Genomic DNA, 18,052 nt, shown 5'->3' with positions numbered 1-18,052 from the left:
GGCTTCCAGGATACACAATCCTGATTTCCTACCTTGCTGGCAGCCACCTATCAATTTTCACTGATGGACTGTCCTCCTCTTCCAAATCTCTAAACCCTGGAGAGCCCAGGGCTTAGTCCTCAGGTACCTCCTCTTCTTTGCACACATTTCCTAGGTGAACTCATTCAGACCCAAAGTAAGAAGAGGATCCCTCATGGACTTAACGGTATATTCTCATAATTATAGTTGGTCTAATCTCAACAGCTCTCTTGAACTTCATATTCATGTACCTAACTACATACTCAAATTACTACTTGTATATCTAATTGGCATTGCACACTAACGGCTCCAGAAATATTGGTTCCCCCCACCTCTAGTTAGAATGTATGTCAAGATATTTACAATGGTTACATTTAGGTAATTTTTGTTTCTGCATTCAAATTCTTAACTATAAATACATGATACTTTATAACCAGAAAAATGAATGGATAAAGAAGATGTGGTTCATATTTACAATGGAATATTACTCAGTCTTCAGAAAAGATGATTTATCTACCATTTACATTGACAAGGATGGAACTGGAGGGTATTATGCTAAGTGAAACAAGTCAATCAGAGAAAGAGAGTTATCATATGGTTTCATCATATGTGGACACAAGGAAGAGTGCAGAGGACAATAGGGGAAGGGAGGGAAGACTGAAGGAGAAGAAATAAGAGACCGAGACAAACCATATGAGACTCTTGACTCAGGAAAAAAACTGAGGGCTATGGAGGTAGGTGAGGAGGATGCGGTTGGTTACCTGGTGATGGGCAACAAGAAAGGCACATGATGTGATAAGCACTGGGTATTACACGCAACGAATGAATCACTGAATATTAAATCAAAAACTAATGATGTACTGTATGTTGGTTAATTGAATTTAAATTAAAAAAAAGAAAAATACTACAATAGACAACTATAAATCAAACAATGTACTTTCATTAAAAAATGCAGTTGACATTTATTTCTTGTCTTGAAGGCTCCCAAAGAGGCAATTCCAAAGAATGCCAAATACTTTTTCCTCCTTTATAATGGATATTTCCTCCAGTCATCAGTGGTACTGGTTTGTTACTATGTGTGAAATTCATGGGCAACTCTACAACACAGGAGCTTCCACTGGTATCTTCACAGTAAATATGAAAGAACAAAGGAAACTATATAGGTCTCTCAAATAAAGGATGATTTAATGTGGAAAAAGAACTCTGTACAGAAAATAAGGAGGAAGGATGCATCAAGTCAGGTGTAGCTATTTAAACAAGGGCAAATGTGCATCCATTAGACTTAAGTAGGTAGCTCCTAACCTATTTTGTCTCACAAAGGCCTTTAAAAGGGATAAAGAGCTAAACAAACACAGAGAATTAGGAAACGCAGAAGAAAATTCAGTTTAGGTTATTTTAACACTGCCAGCAGAATATCTCTGGAAAGAACAGCAGTATTAAATACAGTTAGAGCTTTGCCGTTATTACCCACCAGGTGTGTGTTCTTCTGTGAGCTACCTGACTTCATGCTTCAGGTTTCCCATAAGAAAAACACTTACTCTAAGGATTGAATGGTTTGGTGCATTTAATAGCACAGTGTTTGGCACAAGATCATTATTATTTTATCATTATTACTGCCATCATTATGCAAGTGATCAACAGAAAACTGTATTTTAAAAGGTTCTGCAAACCCAAGAATTAAGTTACAAAAGGCAGAGACCCCTGTATCTTGGAAGAATAAAAATTTAGTAAACTTAAGATCTCAACAAGGTAAAAAGAAATCTTTAAAACTGGAAAGTCTGCTCAAGATAACTGCCAGTGGCACAGAACTAAAGCATTTCTAATTAAAAGAACACATTCATCCAGTATGACCTGCTTCCCCACTTCTGTTACAGATGCAGAAACCGAAACCCTGAGGGGGTCAGTAACTTAAAGGCTACAGAGGACTTCTACCCCCACATCCAAATAGTACATTCCAATTCACATGCATGACCTAAGTGACACATGTGTGCAGGTTTTCTTGGGGTGGTGGGGGACAGGGTGGGTGAAGTGAAAAGGGATGGAAGAATAAGGGAGAGAGGGAAATGCCTCAAGTATCCTGCGTGTGATGAGAACAGTGTTAGACTAAAAGGGCGTTCAAGAAATAACCAATTTCCCTTTATTATTCAATACTGATTAATTAATTTCTGATTAATACTTCTTAGGGGGCACCAAGGTGGCTCAGTGGGTTAAGCATCTGCCTTTGCCTCAGGTCAATCCCGGGATCCTGGATCTAGCCTCAAGTTAGGCTCCCTGCTCAGCAGGGAGTCTGCTACTCCCTCTCCTTCTGTGCTCTCTCTAATAATTAAATAAAATCTTAAAAAAAAAAAAAAAACACTTCTTGGATTACATAAATAATCTCATGTATCATTAAAAGGAATCTGACATTAAACTATGCGGAACTAAAGTCAAAAGTCTATAGTTATACTCAACTATATATGGAAAATTCAAGGACAGACTGCTATAAGGTATTTCACTAAAAGTTACTTTTCATATAAAGTATTAAGTGTTTATGTCCTACAGTCAAATGAAATACTATAAATTCTTCATATGTCACTTTGTTTTCGAACTATAAAAAGCATAACCATGATCCAAATTATTTATTTCTGATTGTGTAGAGGAAGTCAAAGTCCCAAAGCTAGATCAAGGTCAGAATGACTCTGTAGATCTAACAATTAACACATACAGTATGCAAAGTAACTGGGGGGGGGGGGGGCGCGGAGGAAAAAAGACAACAACCAAAAAAAGTGCCTTCAAACTCCCCACCCTTCCTTAAACATCATCTTATTCCAACTCATAATAAATGTGAGTTAAAGAAAAAAAAAGGTTTTAAAAAGTTATCAATTTTAATTAAATAAGGCAGCAGTTATAGGGGAGCAATTAGAATATTACATGAATCACAGATCTGAAATTGTTTTTAATTAAGTAAGGGTATGAAATTGAAATGCTTTATTTAAAAATAACCTGATCCACTAATCCCTGACAGTCACCATAGTGCTACAGTATTAACTTGGAAGTCAAAATTACCATTTCTAAACGGGGATATCCAAGCTGTAGACTTTCTACCTAAACCCTCATAGCCACTTTCCCAAATACAGTAATTATAAGATTTTGTCAAATAAGTAAATATGAGGCCTATTAAAAAAAAAAAAAAGCTGAAATATTTCTCAGTGCAAATATTATTTAAGGAACACTAAGTAGATAAATATTATTGCTTTTTACTCTAAATTCTCTCTAAAAAATTAATACCATTTCAAAACACTTACCATCTATATCACAGCCTCTCAGTTATTATTAAATAGGAAAAACTCTTAGCAATTAGCTTCTACTTTGTGAATTTACAATGCTATTTGTGTACTTATTTATTTGCCTTTCACATACCATGAAGAACACTATATAAACCTAAAGTGGCCTTATTCTTGAAGTCCCAAAAGAATAACTAATGAACTGACCACAGGATCACCTTCCCCCCTACTAGGGGAATGTGTGTGGAGAGGAAACAAGATGCTCCTGTTTGTTACTCAAGAGTTTGGGTTCCAAAGAATCCTGCCCATCCAAGTGGGCATTCTTTTGAATCAACCATTCTAATTCAAGCCACTCTAGCCTCACCACTCAGGAGAGCCACAGATATCACAGGAGAACATGTCCTGCAGATTAAGAGAGAGAGAGAGATTCTCTTGGCATAGATACAATCAGAAACTACAAAACTTAATTGTATATTCTCCTTTTCCCCTTAAGAAATGACAGAGAACTTTAGAACTGTTGGAGTACTTAAAGAAATAGATTTAGATTACTTCCATAGGGTTTTTTTTTCTTTTTTCTTTTCTTTTTTTTTCTTGTAAAATGGGCATTTTGTTTTCAATTTTTAAATATTTTTAAATAAAATTTATTTAATCTGACTGTAAAGGTCAAGAAATATAATAAGATGATAAAGGGAGGGGGGAGTCACCTAAAATTCCAAATCCAGAGACAACCACATTTTCTTTTTCTATTCAGAAGTATGTGTCTGCAACCATAAGAGACTCTTAATCTCACAAAACAAACTGAGGATTGGGGGGGGGGGGGCGGTAGGGTTGGTGGAGTTGAGTTATGGACATTGGGGAAGGTGAGTGCTGTGAAGTGTGTAAACCTGGAGATTCACAAACCTGTACCCCTGGGGCTAATAATACATTATATGTTTACTAAAAAATTTAAAAAATTTAAAAAGAAATATATAATATCCAAAATATGTAAGTAACTTATACAACTCAATAGCAAAAATAAAATAAAATTAAAAAATTTTTTTAAAAAGAAGTATGTGTCTGTAGTGATGGGTTAAGTGGCAGGCAAGGAGGGCACCACTGATCACCCAATACCATTCATCACCTCATTTTCTAACCAACCTCTGATTATGTTCACAAATCTACTTTCTCCCTGAGGCTATGTGTTTCGGGGGAAGCAGGTCCCAGTACCAACGAAGACGAACGATGACCCATTTAAGCTAATCGTGATGGTCTCATTTCCCTTGATATTGACTCATTTAGGTATGGGCTTATGTAAAACGCTGGCCCATGAACAGAGAGAAGGTCAGGATGGCATCTATTATAAGGCTTTTGGGGCAGGTTTTACTTAAGAGACATCCCGTGGGGGGGGGGGCGGGAAATAGTCCTCTCCCAAGGAACTTAGTCACTGACTTACGACACTTGAACTTGTAGCAGCCACCTTGCAACCATAATAGGAACTAACCAAGAACAAAGCAAAGATACACACTGCATCTTCAACCTTTTCCTACTGACATTTTTTTAAAATTCATACATACACAAACACACACCCTTCCTGACCCAACTTCCCCCTACTAAAATCCCTCTTCTCTACTCTTCTTCAATGCTAAACTTCTCAAGAGATGTCAAAACAAACTGTTTCCTCTGTTCAACTATGCAATCATCATTGACATTCCTAAGGCTTTCCTGATTTCTTAAAACTTAGGTTTCTTACATTCTATGGCTCCCAGGCACATTCTACATGTTGCTACTACAGAAAGTAATACATGCTATTACATGGCTTGTCTACTAGACAATAACTTGTAAGAAGTTCTATACTACCAATATCTATAGAAGTTCCTAGCATAAAAAGGCATAAATATTTGTTTCATTAATCAAACATAAACCCAATACCTAATACAAAGGCATACCACAAATGCTGAAATGAATTTACCAACCCTACTACTTATATACAACAAAAGCTGATTATGTGTTTGTGTTTAAGTCTGGGGAGAGGAGCACCACGGACAGAAAGATAAGAGACCAAAGTGCCTTGAAACTTAGAATCACAATTATTCCTTAGTCTCCAGAGATAAGAAAGCTGCTCAAAGTTAACTGAGTACAGGAACAGGGCAACGGCCTGAGAAGCAAATGCAGGAAGGCAGGTCTCTGAGTCGCCTGCCATGCGGGTACACCGCTGCGGACCTGCTCCAGAGAGGAAAAGGGGTCCCAGGTCCCCCTGGGGTCTGGAACAGACAACAAACCAGGCCTATAGCAACAGACACGCCAGGAGGGGCAAAACACATTTTTTAAAAACCCAAAGAACTATATCTAGAGTTTGAACAGAACTTGCGACAATCCTTTACCACAAAGAGACCATTAAATAGGCCAAATTAGAGTAGCTACAGACTCATCCCTATCATTTCATTTGATTTCTCTAGATAAAGGCTGGGAATGAAAGTATGCAACCCTATCAAGCTAAGCAAAATGCTTTTCTACTTCAAAAGTCTTCCATTAATGTGGAAAAAGTTATTTTAAAAGTCAGTGAATATTTTCATTCACCTTCTAATTAAGTGATAAATCTATCTGTAGGAGAACCCTGAACCATGCTGGGAATACTCCTCAGAAAAATTTAATAAATAAGGAAATGTTAGGTTCTTTGAAAATGAAAAGTGTCTTGGGCCAACATTTGATAACCACTTTGCATTTCTGAAAAATAATATTTAAGTGAAAAATACACACTAATGAAATCACTGATCTTACTGAAAACCACTCTAAAATGACAACCTAATAATTATAACCTCATAAATTTATTCAAAAACTAATAAATCTTTTATAGGCATATTTTATAACAAACTCTCTGATGCATAATTTCCTTCACTGATACAGCTGACTTCTAAAAGATGATGGCACACTTTAAAGAAGGAATAAGGCATTAGGCATAGGAAGATACCAGTAAATAGGAAGCTGAGTGGGTGCCTATCACCATTTCTTCAACAGGACCCTAAAAGTTCACCTCTGAGGCCAAAACCCACTTCCCCCTTGGAATCCTGGAGGCAGGCAAGTCAGTAAAAAGATCAATGCGAAAAAAAGGCAAGAGAGAGGGGCAAAACACTTCCCTCACCACACTATTTAGTCTGTTACCATGAAGGTAGGATACTGTCAATGTCAATTGTCAGCTCCATTATATGAAACACTTTTGAGTATAATTCCATGTTAAAGGGAAATGGGGAAATGGATTATAACTGTCTAATGTAACTCTGATCCAATCTAAGAAGTAACAAAAAAAGTGAAAATAACTTCATCAGACAGAAGCTGGGAATAAAAACTTTATTACAAAAATATTCTTTTGAATACTTCCTAAGTTTCCACAGCATTAAGAAAATTAGTTTTTAATAGAACATGATTCACACATAGGTTCAACTGCATTAAAGTAACATTTTCTAAACTGTGCCAGTGCTGAGAAAGAAACCTGCAGCCTGCCAACTTCACAGCATGCCCACTGTGCTCCTACAACAGTCATTAGCAACCAAGTTCCTGGCAACTCCTATTTCTGCCTTATGTTTGCTTTGGGGCAATTTTTATTACCCCATTAATATTCTCTAAATTGTCCCTGATCCTAAATACAACAAAGAATCTGTTCTAAAGGAGTGAGGATATGACGGAAAAGTATTAGATACATAAGAGGTCTAACATCTGGACAATCCAAATTACATTTTGCTCAATTCAATTCTAAGTCAATTACAAGGTAAAAAAGAAGTCACAAGATGAATTTTCTTTCTGTCCCAGGAGATGAACCAAAAGAATGATTTAATAAATTCAGCTGCTTCCCTCTATACTCATATCAATAATGAAAACAGAAAGCAGAATTTTATTTATTTTTTTTAATATTTTATTTATTTATTTGACAGACAGAGATCACAAGTAGGCAGAGAGGCAGGCAGAGAGAGAGGAGGAAACAGGCTTCCTGCTGAGCAGAGAGCCCGACGCGGGGCTCGATCCCAGGACCCTGGGATCATGACCTGAGCCGAAAGCAGAGGCTTTAACCCACTGAGCCACCCAGGCGCCCCAGAAAGCAGAATTTTAAATGATCAAACGTTTTAACTTACACATTTAACATAAGAGGTACAGCACATGTTCTCACCTTCACTCTCAAAAATTCCCAAGTTTGAAAACCACAAGACTAAAAGGAATCCATACCATACCACCACTGCAGCAACCAACCAAAAGTCTGCAACACACACAGCCAAGACACATTCAATGTTCCATGGGAGATAAAACAGAAGATAAGTATCTTCAACATCAAGAAACTCACATTCTGGGGCGCCTGGCTGGCTCGGGTGGAAGAGCGCGTGACTCTTGATTTCATGTTGTGAGTTCAAGCCCCACATTGGGTGTCGAGATTATATACATACATAAATACATAAATAAATTAAAAGAAACTCACACTCTAGCCTAAAGGATGGTCAGAATGCTTGACACAACCTTTCTGAATGACCTACAGGTGCAAGAAGCCATATGATAAACATATCCACTGTTTCTTATGGCTAATTTTTCTATCTTGGCATAGGCATGTCATTTCAGGAAAATACAATACTTAGAAGTAACTGGCAGGTATATTTACATTTCAAATGTTCCCCCAAAACTGGTCAGGAGTAAGAATTTAGAAATGAGTCTGCCCTGATATTAATAAGCAAGGAGGAAGTGAACAGGTTACTAAACCTGCCAGACCAGAGTCCTCAACTATTACATACAGAATTGACTAGATGCAGAATGGAAAGTGCTTTTATTTTTTCAAAAGCCAATTCCAACCAACTGGTGATGACCACCTGCAGGCCTTTGCTGAGATGGTTAGATCCTTTTAGAAAAAAAGCCACATCCTGTGTTCCCTGCCATCAGAAGTTGGGTGTTTGAGTTCCTGCTACTGACTTAACATCAGAATGTTCCCTGGGGCTGTTTTTCCAGTAGTATCAACGTGTTGCACATCCACATGCTCTCTTCAGTCTTCCTGATGATCAGTGGTTGCGATTCAGTTCAAAGAGACTACAGAATGTGGCTGTGTAACAGAGCACTTCCCTCTGATTGTGAACAGATAGTAACACCACACATGTATTAAGATGGAGCCAACACTTAACACATATTAATGCATTTATTGTCCAAATAGTCTCTAGGATATACATTCTATCACCATCATCATCACAATTTCGAAGATGAGAAAGGGAGGCACAACTAGGGGAAGCAGCTTGCCCAAGGCTTCAGAGCAGGTAAGTAACGAGAGCCAGAACTTGATCCAAGGCAGTCTGGCTCCAGATCTCCCACTCTGAACCACCTTGCTTACTGCTTCTCTGTCAGCTGCACGCTGACTGAACCTGCAACTTCAGTTTCGTTAATGCTGTCCATGAGTAAGCCAGAAGTCTGGGTTTCAAGGTGCTGTAAGTCTATTTCATCTGCAGTTCTGAAATGTTTCATCTCTTCAAGGGGCCTGGATTCTGGCAAAGAGTGCTCAGTTTCCCTTTGGTTTTGGGAGATTATTGGGCATTTTTTTTTTTAAATTGAAAGTTTCTTAAGTCAACTATTCCACCACATACAACAAACCCTCCGGGACACCTGGGTGGCTCAGTCAGTTAAGTATCTGCCTTCAGTTCAGGTTATGATCCCAGGGTCCTGAAATCAAGTGCCATATGGGGCTCCTTGCTCAGCCAGGAGCCTGCTTCACCCTCTGCCTATTCTGCCTGCAGCTCTCCGCCCTTCTGCTCTCTGACAAATACATAAAATATTTAAAATAAAGAAGTAAATAGATACATAAATAAACAAATACAACCCTCCATCTAACAGAACCCTCAAGAAATGCAAGTTTTCAGATTAAAGCAATGCTCCCATTAACAGAACATTGTTAACAGAAAATTGTTAGGAGCTGATTCGTTAACACCTAAGTCTTGGAGAGATCTCTACAGTGAAGAGAACTTCTGACAACTGGTCATTTTAAAGAACTTCGCAATCATTATTCTAAACATTATTTCTCACAATACAGGAGTGTAGAAGGCACACGACCTACAAGATTTAACTGAATCTTAGCATACTCAGAAACTGATTTTCTAAATACACACATTCTCCTACGGGGGGGAAATTCCACTTCCCAAGTGATGTACTGAATATGTAGTCTTTTTCTTTTTTCTTTTTTTTTAAGATTTTGTTTATTTATTTGCCAGAGAGAGAGAGAACACAGCAGGGGGAATGGGAGAAGGAGAGGCAGGCTTCAACTGAGCAGAGAAGCCTGGATCAAGCAAGACCTGAGCCTAAGGCAGACGCTTAACAACTGAGCCATCCAGGCACCCCTGAATATGCAGTCTTATTAATCCTTACTAAAACAGATGTAAACTCGGCCCCCCAAAAATGGCTTCAAGGAGTAACAGAACAAAATAACTTTTAAAAGAATTTGTTATATCCAAGTCCTAATCCAATGTGTACATTATCTTCAGGTGCTCCCACTGCACCCTTTTCCAGATTACTACACTTCAGATCGCATATATTTAACAAACCAGCCAGCTGGCTTGTTTCCAAATTCAAAATACATGGTATCATACGTAAAGAGCAACTCTGAGTTTTTTATTTCCACTCCCGATACCAACAATGTAATAAATTTACATTCAAGCTTCAAATCTTTAAAGTACAGCATAAAAAAGAATAGAACTACATATGCAATAAAAATTAAATGAATATTAAGAGTATTCTGAAAGAATGGTAGCTCTTAAGAGGAAATCAGAAGTTTGAAAAAATACTCCAATTGCTGAATGATATTGGCGGCGGTTAACAAATTCTTTGTGTTCCCCAACAGTAAAAGAGGAGCCCGTACCCACATTTTATAATATGTATGGACTCCTATTTATCTGTATCTTGAAACTTCCTTGTTTTACATAAAATTAAAATTGTAAAAATCAAAGTTTTATTATTTTCTTCCAAATGAATCATCCGGCACTTCACCTTGGAGATCCTAATACTTACTTGAAAAATTCATGTTTTCTAATCTCCTATAGTCTCAAACTTAGAGCAACAAAATTAACTACTTTTCCATTTACAAAATGTTTTAAGTGAATTACCATCAGTAAGAATTAGTCATTCTTTTGACCACAGGTAAGGGCCAGTCCCTGCCCTCCCCACCCCCCAACTTCCACATTTTCCATTCCTAAACTTTGTTAATAAGGGGGCTGTCTGGTGAGCTTGGGTCATTTTTACAGCAAGAAGTAATGAACTAAGATGCAAATACACTCTAGCACCATAACCAAGAGAATGAGATTTGTATATATATGGTTTACTTTTCATTAGACAGCTCCTTCTAGACTTGACCCAATGCAACCTGCCAATTCCATTCATACGCTCCCTTACCCCTGTCTCTCCACCAGAAACTAGTACTATATGCATGAAGAGCCAAGGGCCAAGAAAACCAAGAGGAACAAATTAAGTTCACTTTCTGAAATGTATAAACCACATAACAACAAAACCACAAGAGGGAAACAAAAAACTAAGTACAGTAATGGTAGTAAATATTTTTATGACAATCCTGTTATTAGGTTACCCCTAGCTGTAAACTTCTGGCTCAGTTTTAGCTCTCTCCAGCACAAATTCATTCTCAGGCAGTAGGTCATGAGGCCGCTCTGTGTTTAAACACAACCTCAGCACCACTTGGCCACTTCCTAAGACTGCTGTTGCTCTTCACCCACTCTTTACCTGTATCAAAACAGACAACCCTGGCTGGGTCCCCTTCAGCCCTCCGAAGCAGCCCCTCTTGAGCGCTCCTTGGCCTTTTATGGTGGAGGCATGTGATGAGCGTATCTGCACCAGCTGTTCTTAATTACCTCTCAGGCTGGGGTGAATGACTCAGCAACCCAACTTTTTTAAGGAGTCATCATCCTACCTTGTTATCCAACCAACATACTGAACAATGGTAAACCACCAGACCCAGCCATATTAAACAACAATAACACACCATGCAATGCAGTCACTAAACCAAAGCCATCCCACTCCAAGCTGACTCACCAAGAGTCCTTTTCTCCCCAGGCTTCTTTAGCCAAAGACAGAAGTGGCAAGTGCCTTCAAGCCCAACCCAGCCCAGCCCTTGCACCACTACCCAAGACCAGGAAGAAGCCAGCGTGCCCACCTCTTTCCATTTCTCTGCTTGACCATGTGAAGCGCTCAAGTGCTCGGTCACCAACACGTCCGGTGTGTCCCCCCCACCTTGTCCTTCTGGACGGCTCTAAACGCAAAGCCTCCAGTTAGTCAGAAGGAGCGTTAAAGTATAGGAACAAAGACCCAGTAGTGGCATCCACCAAGGGTAACAGTCCCAACACGGACACAGTTCTCCAAAGAGATAAGCATCCCTACAAAACAGCCTTTGTTCCTTCGAGCATCGCACAGTAGCTTGTTTTCCCCCCACGCGTCTTTCACAATTCCTACTACACTATACCTAAATCGGCCCAAGTTTCACGCAGAAGGCTCGCTGCACAAAGGCGTTCCGCACAATACTACTCAGTGACATAAACCGCCGCGCAAGAATGAGAAGGCAGTGGCACTCGTGCTCCCTTAGACAGGCACAAAGCGGGTGCCTCGGCCATGGGCGCCCACCCTCACCACACCGTGGGAGTCTTAATTACAGCGTGTGGGCAAAACTCCAACAAAGGGAGCTCGGCGATGTCCGGTCCTTCCAAACCCATCTCGGCTCAACCCAGCCCCGCAAGGTGGCATTTCTTTTTTTTTTTTTTTTTTTTTTTTTTTTTTTTTTTTTTTTTTTTTTTTTTTATTTTTTATAAACATATATTTTTTATATACATATATTTTTATCCCCAGGTCTGTGAATCACCAGGTTTACACACTTCACAGCACTCACCAAATCACATACCCTCCCCAATGTCCATAATCCCACCCCCTTCTCCCCAACCCCCTCCCCCCGGCAACCCTCAGTTTGTTTTGTGAGATTAAGAGTCACTTATGGTTTGTCTCCCTCCCAATCCCATCTTGTTTCATTTATTCTTCTATCCACTTAAGCCTGCAAGGTGGCATTTCTGCTCCGGCCACGACCTCGGCCATTCTCAACGCGACTCCACGCGCCGCAGACACCCAGGCCGGGCAGACCGGACGCGGGCAGCTCGCGGGACGCGTCGGGGGCGGCGGAGCGCGGTGGGAGGCGGCGGGAGGACGACACGGAGCCGGGGCCGGCCGCGCGGGCGGTGCTGATGTGTCACACGGTCCCGGAGGGCCGGGCTCGGACCCCGGCGCCGGAGAGGGGGCGGGGGGGCCGGGCGCCCCGCGGCCGCGGCCGCTTCCCCGCCCCACCGCGCCCACCGCGCCCGCCCGAGGGGAAAGTGCGGCGCGGGCCGGTCAACAACAGCGCCGGCCGCGCGCTCGCAGCCCGGGGCGCAGGCAGGTCGCCCTTTCCGGCCGCCGAGGCCACTTCCAGGAAGAGGGGCCGCCGCCGCCCCCCGCCCAGAAGGCCGCCGCCCGCCTCCCCGCCTCCCCGCCTCGCCGGCCCGGCCCGCGGGCGGCCCCTCACGGGCGGGCAGCCCGGACCGCGCGCCGCCGCGCGGACCCTCCCGGGAAGGACGCGAGGGACGCCGAGCCACTCACCAGAGCCGAGGCGCCGCGCGGCCCGACTGACGGCGGCGAGCGAGCCCAGCGGGCGGCGCGGGCAGCGGTCAGGTGACTCACTCCCTCCCGGCGGCCGGCCGCCCCCCTTCCCTCCCCGGCCCTCCCTTCCCTTCCCCTCCCGTCCCCTCCCCTCCGTCTCCCTCCCTTCCCCTCCCTCTTTTCCCCTCCCCTCCGCCGCCGCGGCGGCCGCCACCACCTCCTGGTGCCTAAACCCCGCCTACCGGAGGCCCCGCCCCGTGGGTCCGCCTCGCGAGGCCCCGCCCCGCCCACCCCGCGGCGCTAAGCCCCGCCCCCGCCGGAGACCCCGCCCTCACTCGAGGCCTCAATCGGCGGGCTGCAGCCCGCTGGATTCCCGCGGCTGCGGCGGCTGCGGCGGCTGCACCCTCCCGAGGCCGACTGGAGAGGTCGTGGGCAGGGACTGCGCGGGCCCGGAGCAGACCTCCCAGGGGCGGCGGCGGCAGCGGGGGGGGCGGTGGGGGGCGGCGCTCGGCTCCCCTTTGCGAGGACAGTCCGCCGCCTGCACGGAAAAGCCACCGAAGACCACCTCCTCCTCCTTCCCAAGGGTGCACAGAAAGGAGAAGGCTGACGGCCTTGTGGACCCAAGCATTGCCAGGACGCTCAGAATTGAACGAAGCTGCCAAGAGCCCGGACAACAGGAGGTCCCTCCTCTGCCATGCCTTACTGGTGGCTGGGCGCCCAGGTTCTCAAGGTGGCATTTGAGCTTGCTGGTAGGACGTATCGAATGCGTTCAGGATTTTGTAGAAAGCATCTGGCAGCCCTACTTCTGCTGTCTGACAAAGAAAATAAGGGCGTCCGCCTAACAGGTGTTCCCCTTTAGGCCGTGGCTGCCAGGAAACTTGGAGCCAGGTCCAGCGCCCAGTGGTGTCAGCCAGGTCAGCTCGAGCCCTGCTCAGGCTTTCCTCCTCCGATGCTTATTCTGGTGTTTATCCAATTGTCAGTTTTAAAACTCTGTCCCAAGCCATTTAGCACCTCTGTAGTGCAAAGCACTGTCTCTGCGAAAAGATACACACGAGGCAAAGCCCAAGCTTATCAATCTAGAGAGAGAACTGAGACTGTGCCAGCCAACCTGATTGGAGTTGGAATTGTCTGTGCAAAGGGATTTTGCTGTTGGCTTTGAGTTCAAGCGGAGAGAGAGAGGAGATGGAGAGAAATTGGAGGCTGAAGAGCCGCAGCACCAGGGTGTGGGGACTCATTTTTTAACACAGGAGGAGAGCCCTGGAGCTCCCAGGACCAAAAAACGTTACCAAGATAGTAAAGTCAGGTATTATCACTAACGTGACTGAATGTGTACTCACAGGTTAGGGACAGCGGAGTTTCATCCAGAATACGTGAGAAAGTGACAAGTGCAAGGAGTCAAGTGATTGTGTCTTCAAATCAGGGCAGGGGACAGCATTGCATGGGATCTTAACTGGGAAGATTGGAGCTCTGCAGTGTGCAACATGCTCTTAGGCCAGAGGTAGGAGGCCGATGGAATTCCAGACTGCCAGAGTTCACAGTGGGGGACAAAGAAATGCTGAGAAATGAGGAGAGAACACAGACTATAAAAGGATTTTGGTTCTTCCACATGTTAGAGTTTCTAAGTCTTCACTCTCCTTCTACCTAAGCCAATGAAATTAGGTTCTTCTTTCCTCCCACACTTGTACAGTTGTTTTCTAGATGAAGAACAGATCCTCCCCTTTGGGAGGAACTCTTCCTCCTTTGAATGACAGTGGTGATATTTTCTAGCACAAACTCTGATTTGCTTCATTATTTGAAAAGTTTTACAAATGTGGTGAGGAGACCAAGACAGCTAGGAATGACTCTCCAATTTTAGTGTGAGAATCTCTGGGTGCTTGTAAAATACAGATGCCTGGGTCCTGCCCCAAAGATTCTGATTTCATGGGTCTAAATATTATCCAAGGATCTGCATTTTTAATAGTGACACAGGTGGTCTTCAAACCACTCTTGAGAAGTACTGAGTTAGAGCTTATAGTATGCAGTGGGGACAGGGTAAAAATTAAATTAGAGAATGAAATAAAACCAGGTCAGAATGGGCATCATACACTGTTCTTAGAGTTTGGCCTTTGTTCCATGGGCTGACGGGAGTGCCTAGAGGTCTCTAAGTCGTATGATTCTTTCTAAAACTTTTTTTTTTTTTTTATTTGACAGACAGATATTACAAGTAGGCAGAGAGGCAGGCAGAGAGAGAAGGGAAACAGGCTCCCCGCCGAGCAGAGAGCCCAATGCAGGGCTCAATCCCAGGACCCTGGGATCATGACCTGAGCCAAAGGCAGAGGCTTTAACCCACTGATCCACCCAGGTGTGCCCCAAGTCATATGATTCTTTTTAGAAGCTAATTCCAGAGAACTTCATTCACTCCATCTCTGTTGCTTTAGCTCCTTTTGTCTTTAAAAATTCATGTGCTGTCCAGGCAACAATATTTAGGGAAGGGGATCAAAAAATAGGCTTTAAACTGCAGATGATTACCAAGAGAAATAAATATTAGTGTCACCAACTTGAAAAACAGCCAGTTGACATGTCTTCCCTCCAAAGGGATTGTGATTGAAACATATCTCCCCTGTCCCTGATTGGGAGATTTTCGTGGAAAATAAACATATTTTATTAGAAAACAAGGAGGACACCCCGAAACAGCATGGGCGAGCATGCCCTCATGTTCACCTGACATCTGAAACAAAGGGGATAGAGATGTAACCTCCGGCTGGAGATGTGCACAAAGTCTAAGATCAAACCAACCAAAAAAGGCAGATGAAGGAGAAAAAAGAAGACCGTATTGGAGAAGAGCTTCGTGGAACAAGACCCAAACTGGTGAAAGTGGTGCTGCCCAGACACCAGATTTAATGACAACCAAAGTGGTTCAATGAAGAATCCCAGCATGGAAAAATCCTTGTGCCTCCAAAAACCAATTGGAGGCCAGAGTGGACTAACAGTGGCTGTGAAATTTGTGTCGCCCTCCTCGTTAAGAAAGGGAGTTTCTTTTTCATCCCCTAATTTGTAAGAAGAATCGCAACCCAATGATCAGGGCTTAGAGGGAAGTTCAGCTCAATAAGAAAAAAATCTATAGAAAAGACTTTCATCTTAAGCCTGTTTCAAGCTCCCTGACCTGACACTTAAAATTTCCCACAATTACAGACTGATGGTGCCCCAAATTTCCCTCACTCTGTGGCATATATTTATATAATGAAGTAGAGAAAATGTTATTCTCTTGGAAGGTCATGCTGGACAGTATACTTATTATATAATGAATGAATGAGATTACTGAAGTTACTAAATGTTTGATGCAAATGCTTTCCTGTGGAGCCAGTGACGTTTGTGCATGTTGCTAAGTCAGAAACAGCACATAGAGTGCCTTCAGCCAAGGTCACATGCCTGCAAAGAACGGAGAAAAATCCAGCCCGATAGCTTTGTTATATGTATTTGTTGACGTTCACATCAAGGACTATATAACCTTGACTCTTGATATTTTATCTTTAAAATTCATGCAAGTATTAAATTCTACTCCATAATAATAAAAATTTCTTCAAAACTAAGGATATATAATATATATGTGTGTGTGTGTGTGTGTATATATATATATATATATATATATATATATATATATATAGTAAAAGTGACACAGTTGGCAGAGGGGCTGTGTTTTAACTCACCTCTGGCCTATATCATTTTATTCACCTAGAGCAGTGTTGTCAACAGAGGCCAGTTTTACCCCTCTAGGAAATATTGGTGTTGATAAGGAAGGGAGGAGATGCTACTGATATCTAGGGGATAGAGGCCAGAGATGTGGTTAAACACCCGACAATGTACAAGACAGTCCCCGTGGATAAAAAAAACTTAGTGAATAAGCACACTTCATTCCCCATTCAAACAAAGAATCCTCTGTCCCCAAGTGTCAGTAATGCCAAGATTGAGAAGCCCTGAGCTAGTTGTACTCATGCTTCAATGGGAGAAATGTGTATATACCCTTGATAAAGATAAGCTACTGAATTTTCTGTAGCTTCCTAACAACCAGGTTAAAAAGGAAACCTGATCGATCAGGACTGAGCTAAATGGGGGTTGCACTGAAGTGACCACAGTGAGAGAAAAAAGTACTGAAAGCCTAGGGAAGAGAAAATGAACACAGCCGCGAGGACCCCACCCTCCCCACCACCCCCAACACACCAACTTGTCCCCCAGGCTGGGCTGCTTTAGGTAGGAAGCACTTTGGAAATGGAGTAGAATGATGGCTGACCTCTAAGATCTAAGAGCCATAAAAGGAGACCTCTTGGATCAGAGGACAGATAAGTATAGTGCCACAAAATCACTGGATTTTCACTATTGGCCACTCCAGACTCCCTCTCTAGCCTTCTCCACCTTGCTCTGTGTTGCAGGACAAAGGTCTCTAGCCACAGAATCCATGGGTTCCCCTCCTGCCTCGCTTCTGGTTGTGTTTGGATGGTGGGAGGCATCAATAGGAACATAGCTGTTTCTCTGCCAGGCAATAGGTTGGCTGTAGCCATAGTCCTCTACCAAGACCTCAGTTCTTGCCAGGCAAACATCTCCTAGAGCTATAGCAAAAGCAGCATCATTCTAGGAGTGAAAGCTATACCTCCCCACCTTGGTTAGCCCCAGGGTGCACCATTATCCCACTATCCCTTAGTGGGTTACATGTCTTCCCCTTTATAAGCGGTCCCGTATGTTTCTTGCCAGTTCCCTGACTGATTCACCAGGCCAAGACTTGCAGGTAGCCAGAATGAATATATGAACACATATCAGGAGCGGGGGTGGTTCCTTAAAATCTGAAGCCAAGAAAAGGGAGAACTAGAGGCATAAATAAAGGCACACATCTCTCATGCTGCCCAGAGGGAAGGGTGCACTGGCCAAGGATACAGTATTTTCTTCCCGAGTACTATCTATTCCTAAGTACATAGTGAGGAGAGAAGCCACAGGCTACTGTGGTTTGGTTCCACTAGATTAGCCATTAAGGTCACCCCCCTCACATCCCTCTGGTTTCTTTCTAATGACTTGCACATACATTGCACATATATTGCACACACATACATTTGCCTGAGATTGGTTGGTGAACATTTGGTACGCTTGCTGGCAATATTCTCACAGTGAACCAATAAATGATCTTGGCGGTT

At 43.0% G+C, this 18,052-nt stretch overlaps 1 protein-coding gene across 2 annotated transcripts in view; it reads right to left on the bottom strand.

Moving 5' to 3' along the window:
• The window catches only part of BACH1 (BTB domain and CNC homolog 1), a 44,114-nt gene extending 31,115 nt beyond the window's left edge, over window positions 1-12,999 (bottom strand). The window contains exon 1 of one of the 2 annotated variants that reach the window (XM_059164559.1): window positions 12,894-12,999. The gene's annotated coding sequence lies outside the window, so the exon portion shown is untranslated. Of the gene's footprint in view, window positions 1-11,430; window positions 11,997-12,893 lie in introns of those variants that run through there. The other variant, XM_059164560.1, reaches the window with a different exon arrangement.
• Between the last annotated feature and the right edge of the window lie 5,053 nt (window positions 13,000-18,052).

Source organism: Mustela lutreola, chromosome 2 (genome assembly GCF_030435805.1).
Source record: "Mustela lutreola isolate mMusLut2 chromosome 2, mMusLut2.pri, whole genome shotgun sequence".
Classification (NCBI taxonomy): Eukaryota; Metazoa; Chordata; class Mammalia; order Carnivora; family Mustelidae; genus Mustela; species Mustela lutreola.
Note: the sequence above shows the minus strand (reverse complement) of the source record. Positions and strands in the feature narration are given on the sequence as shown.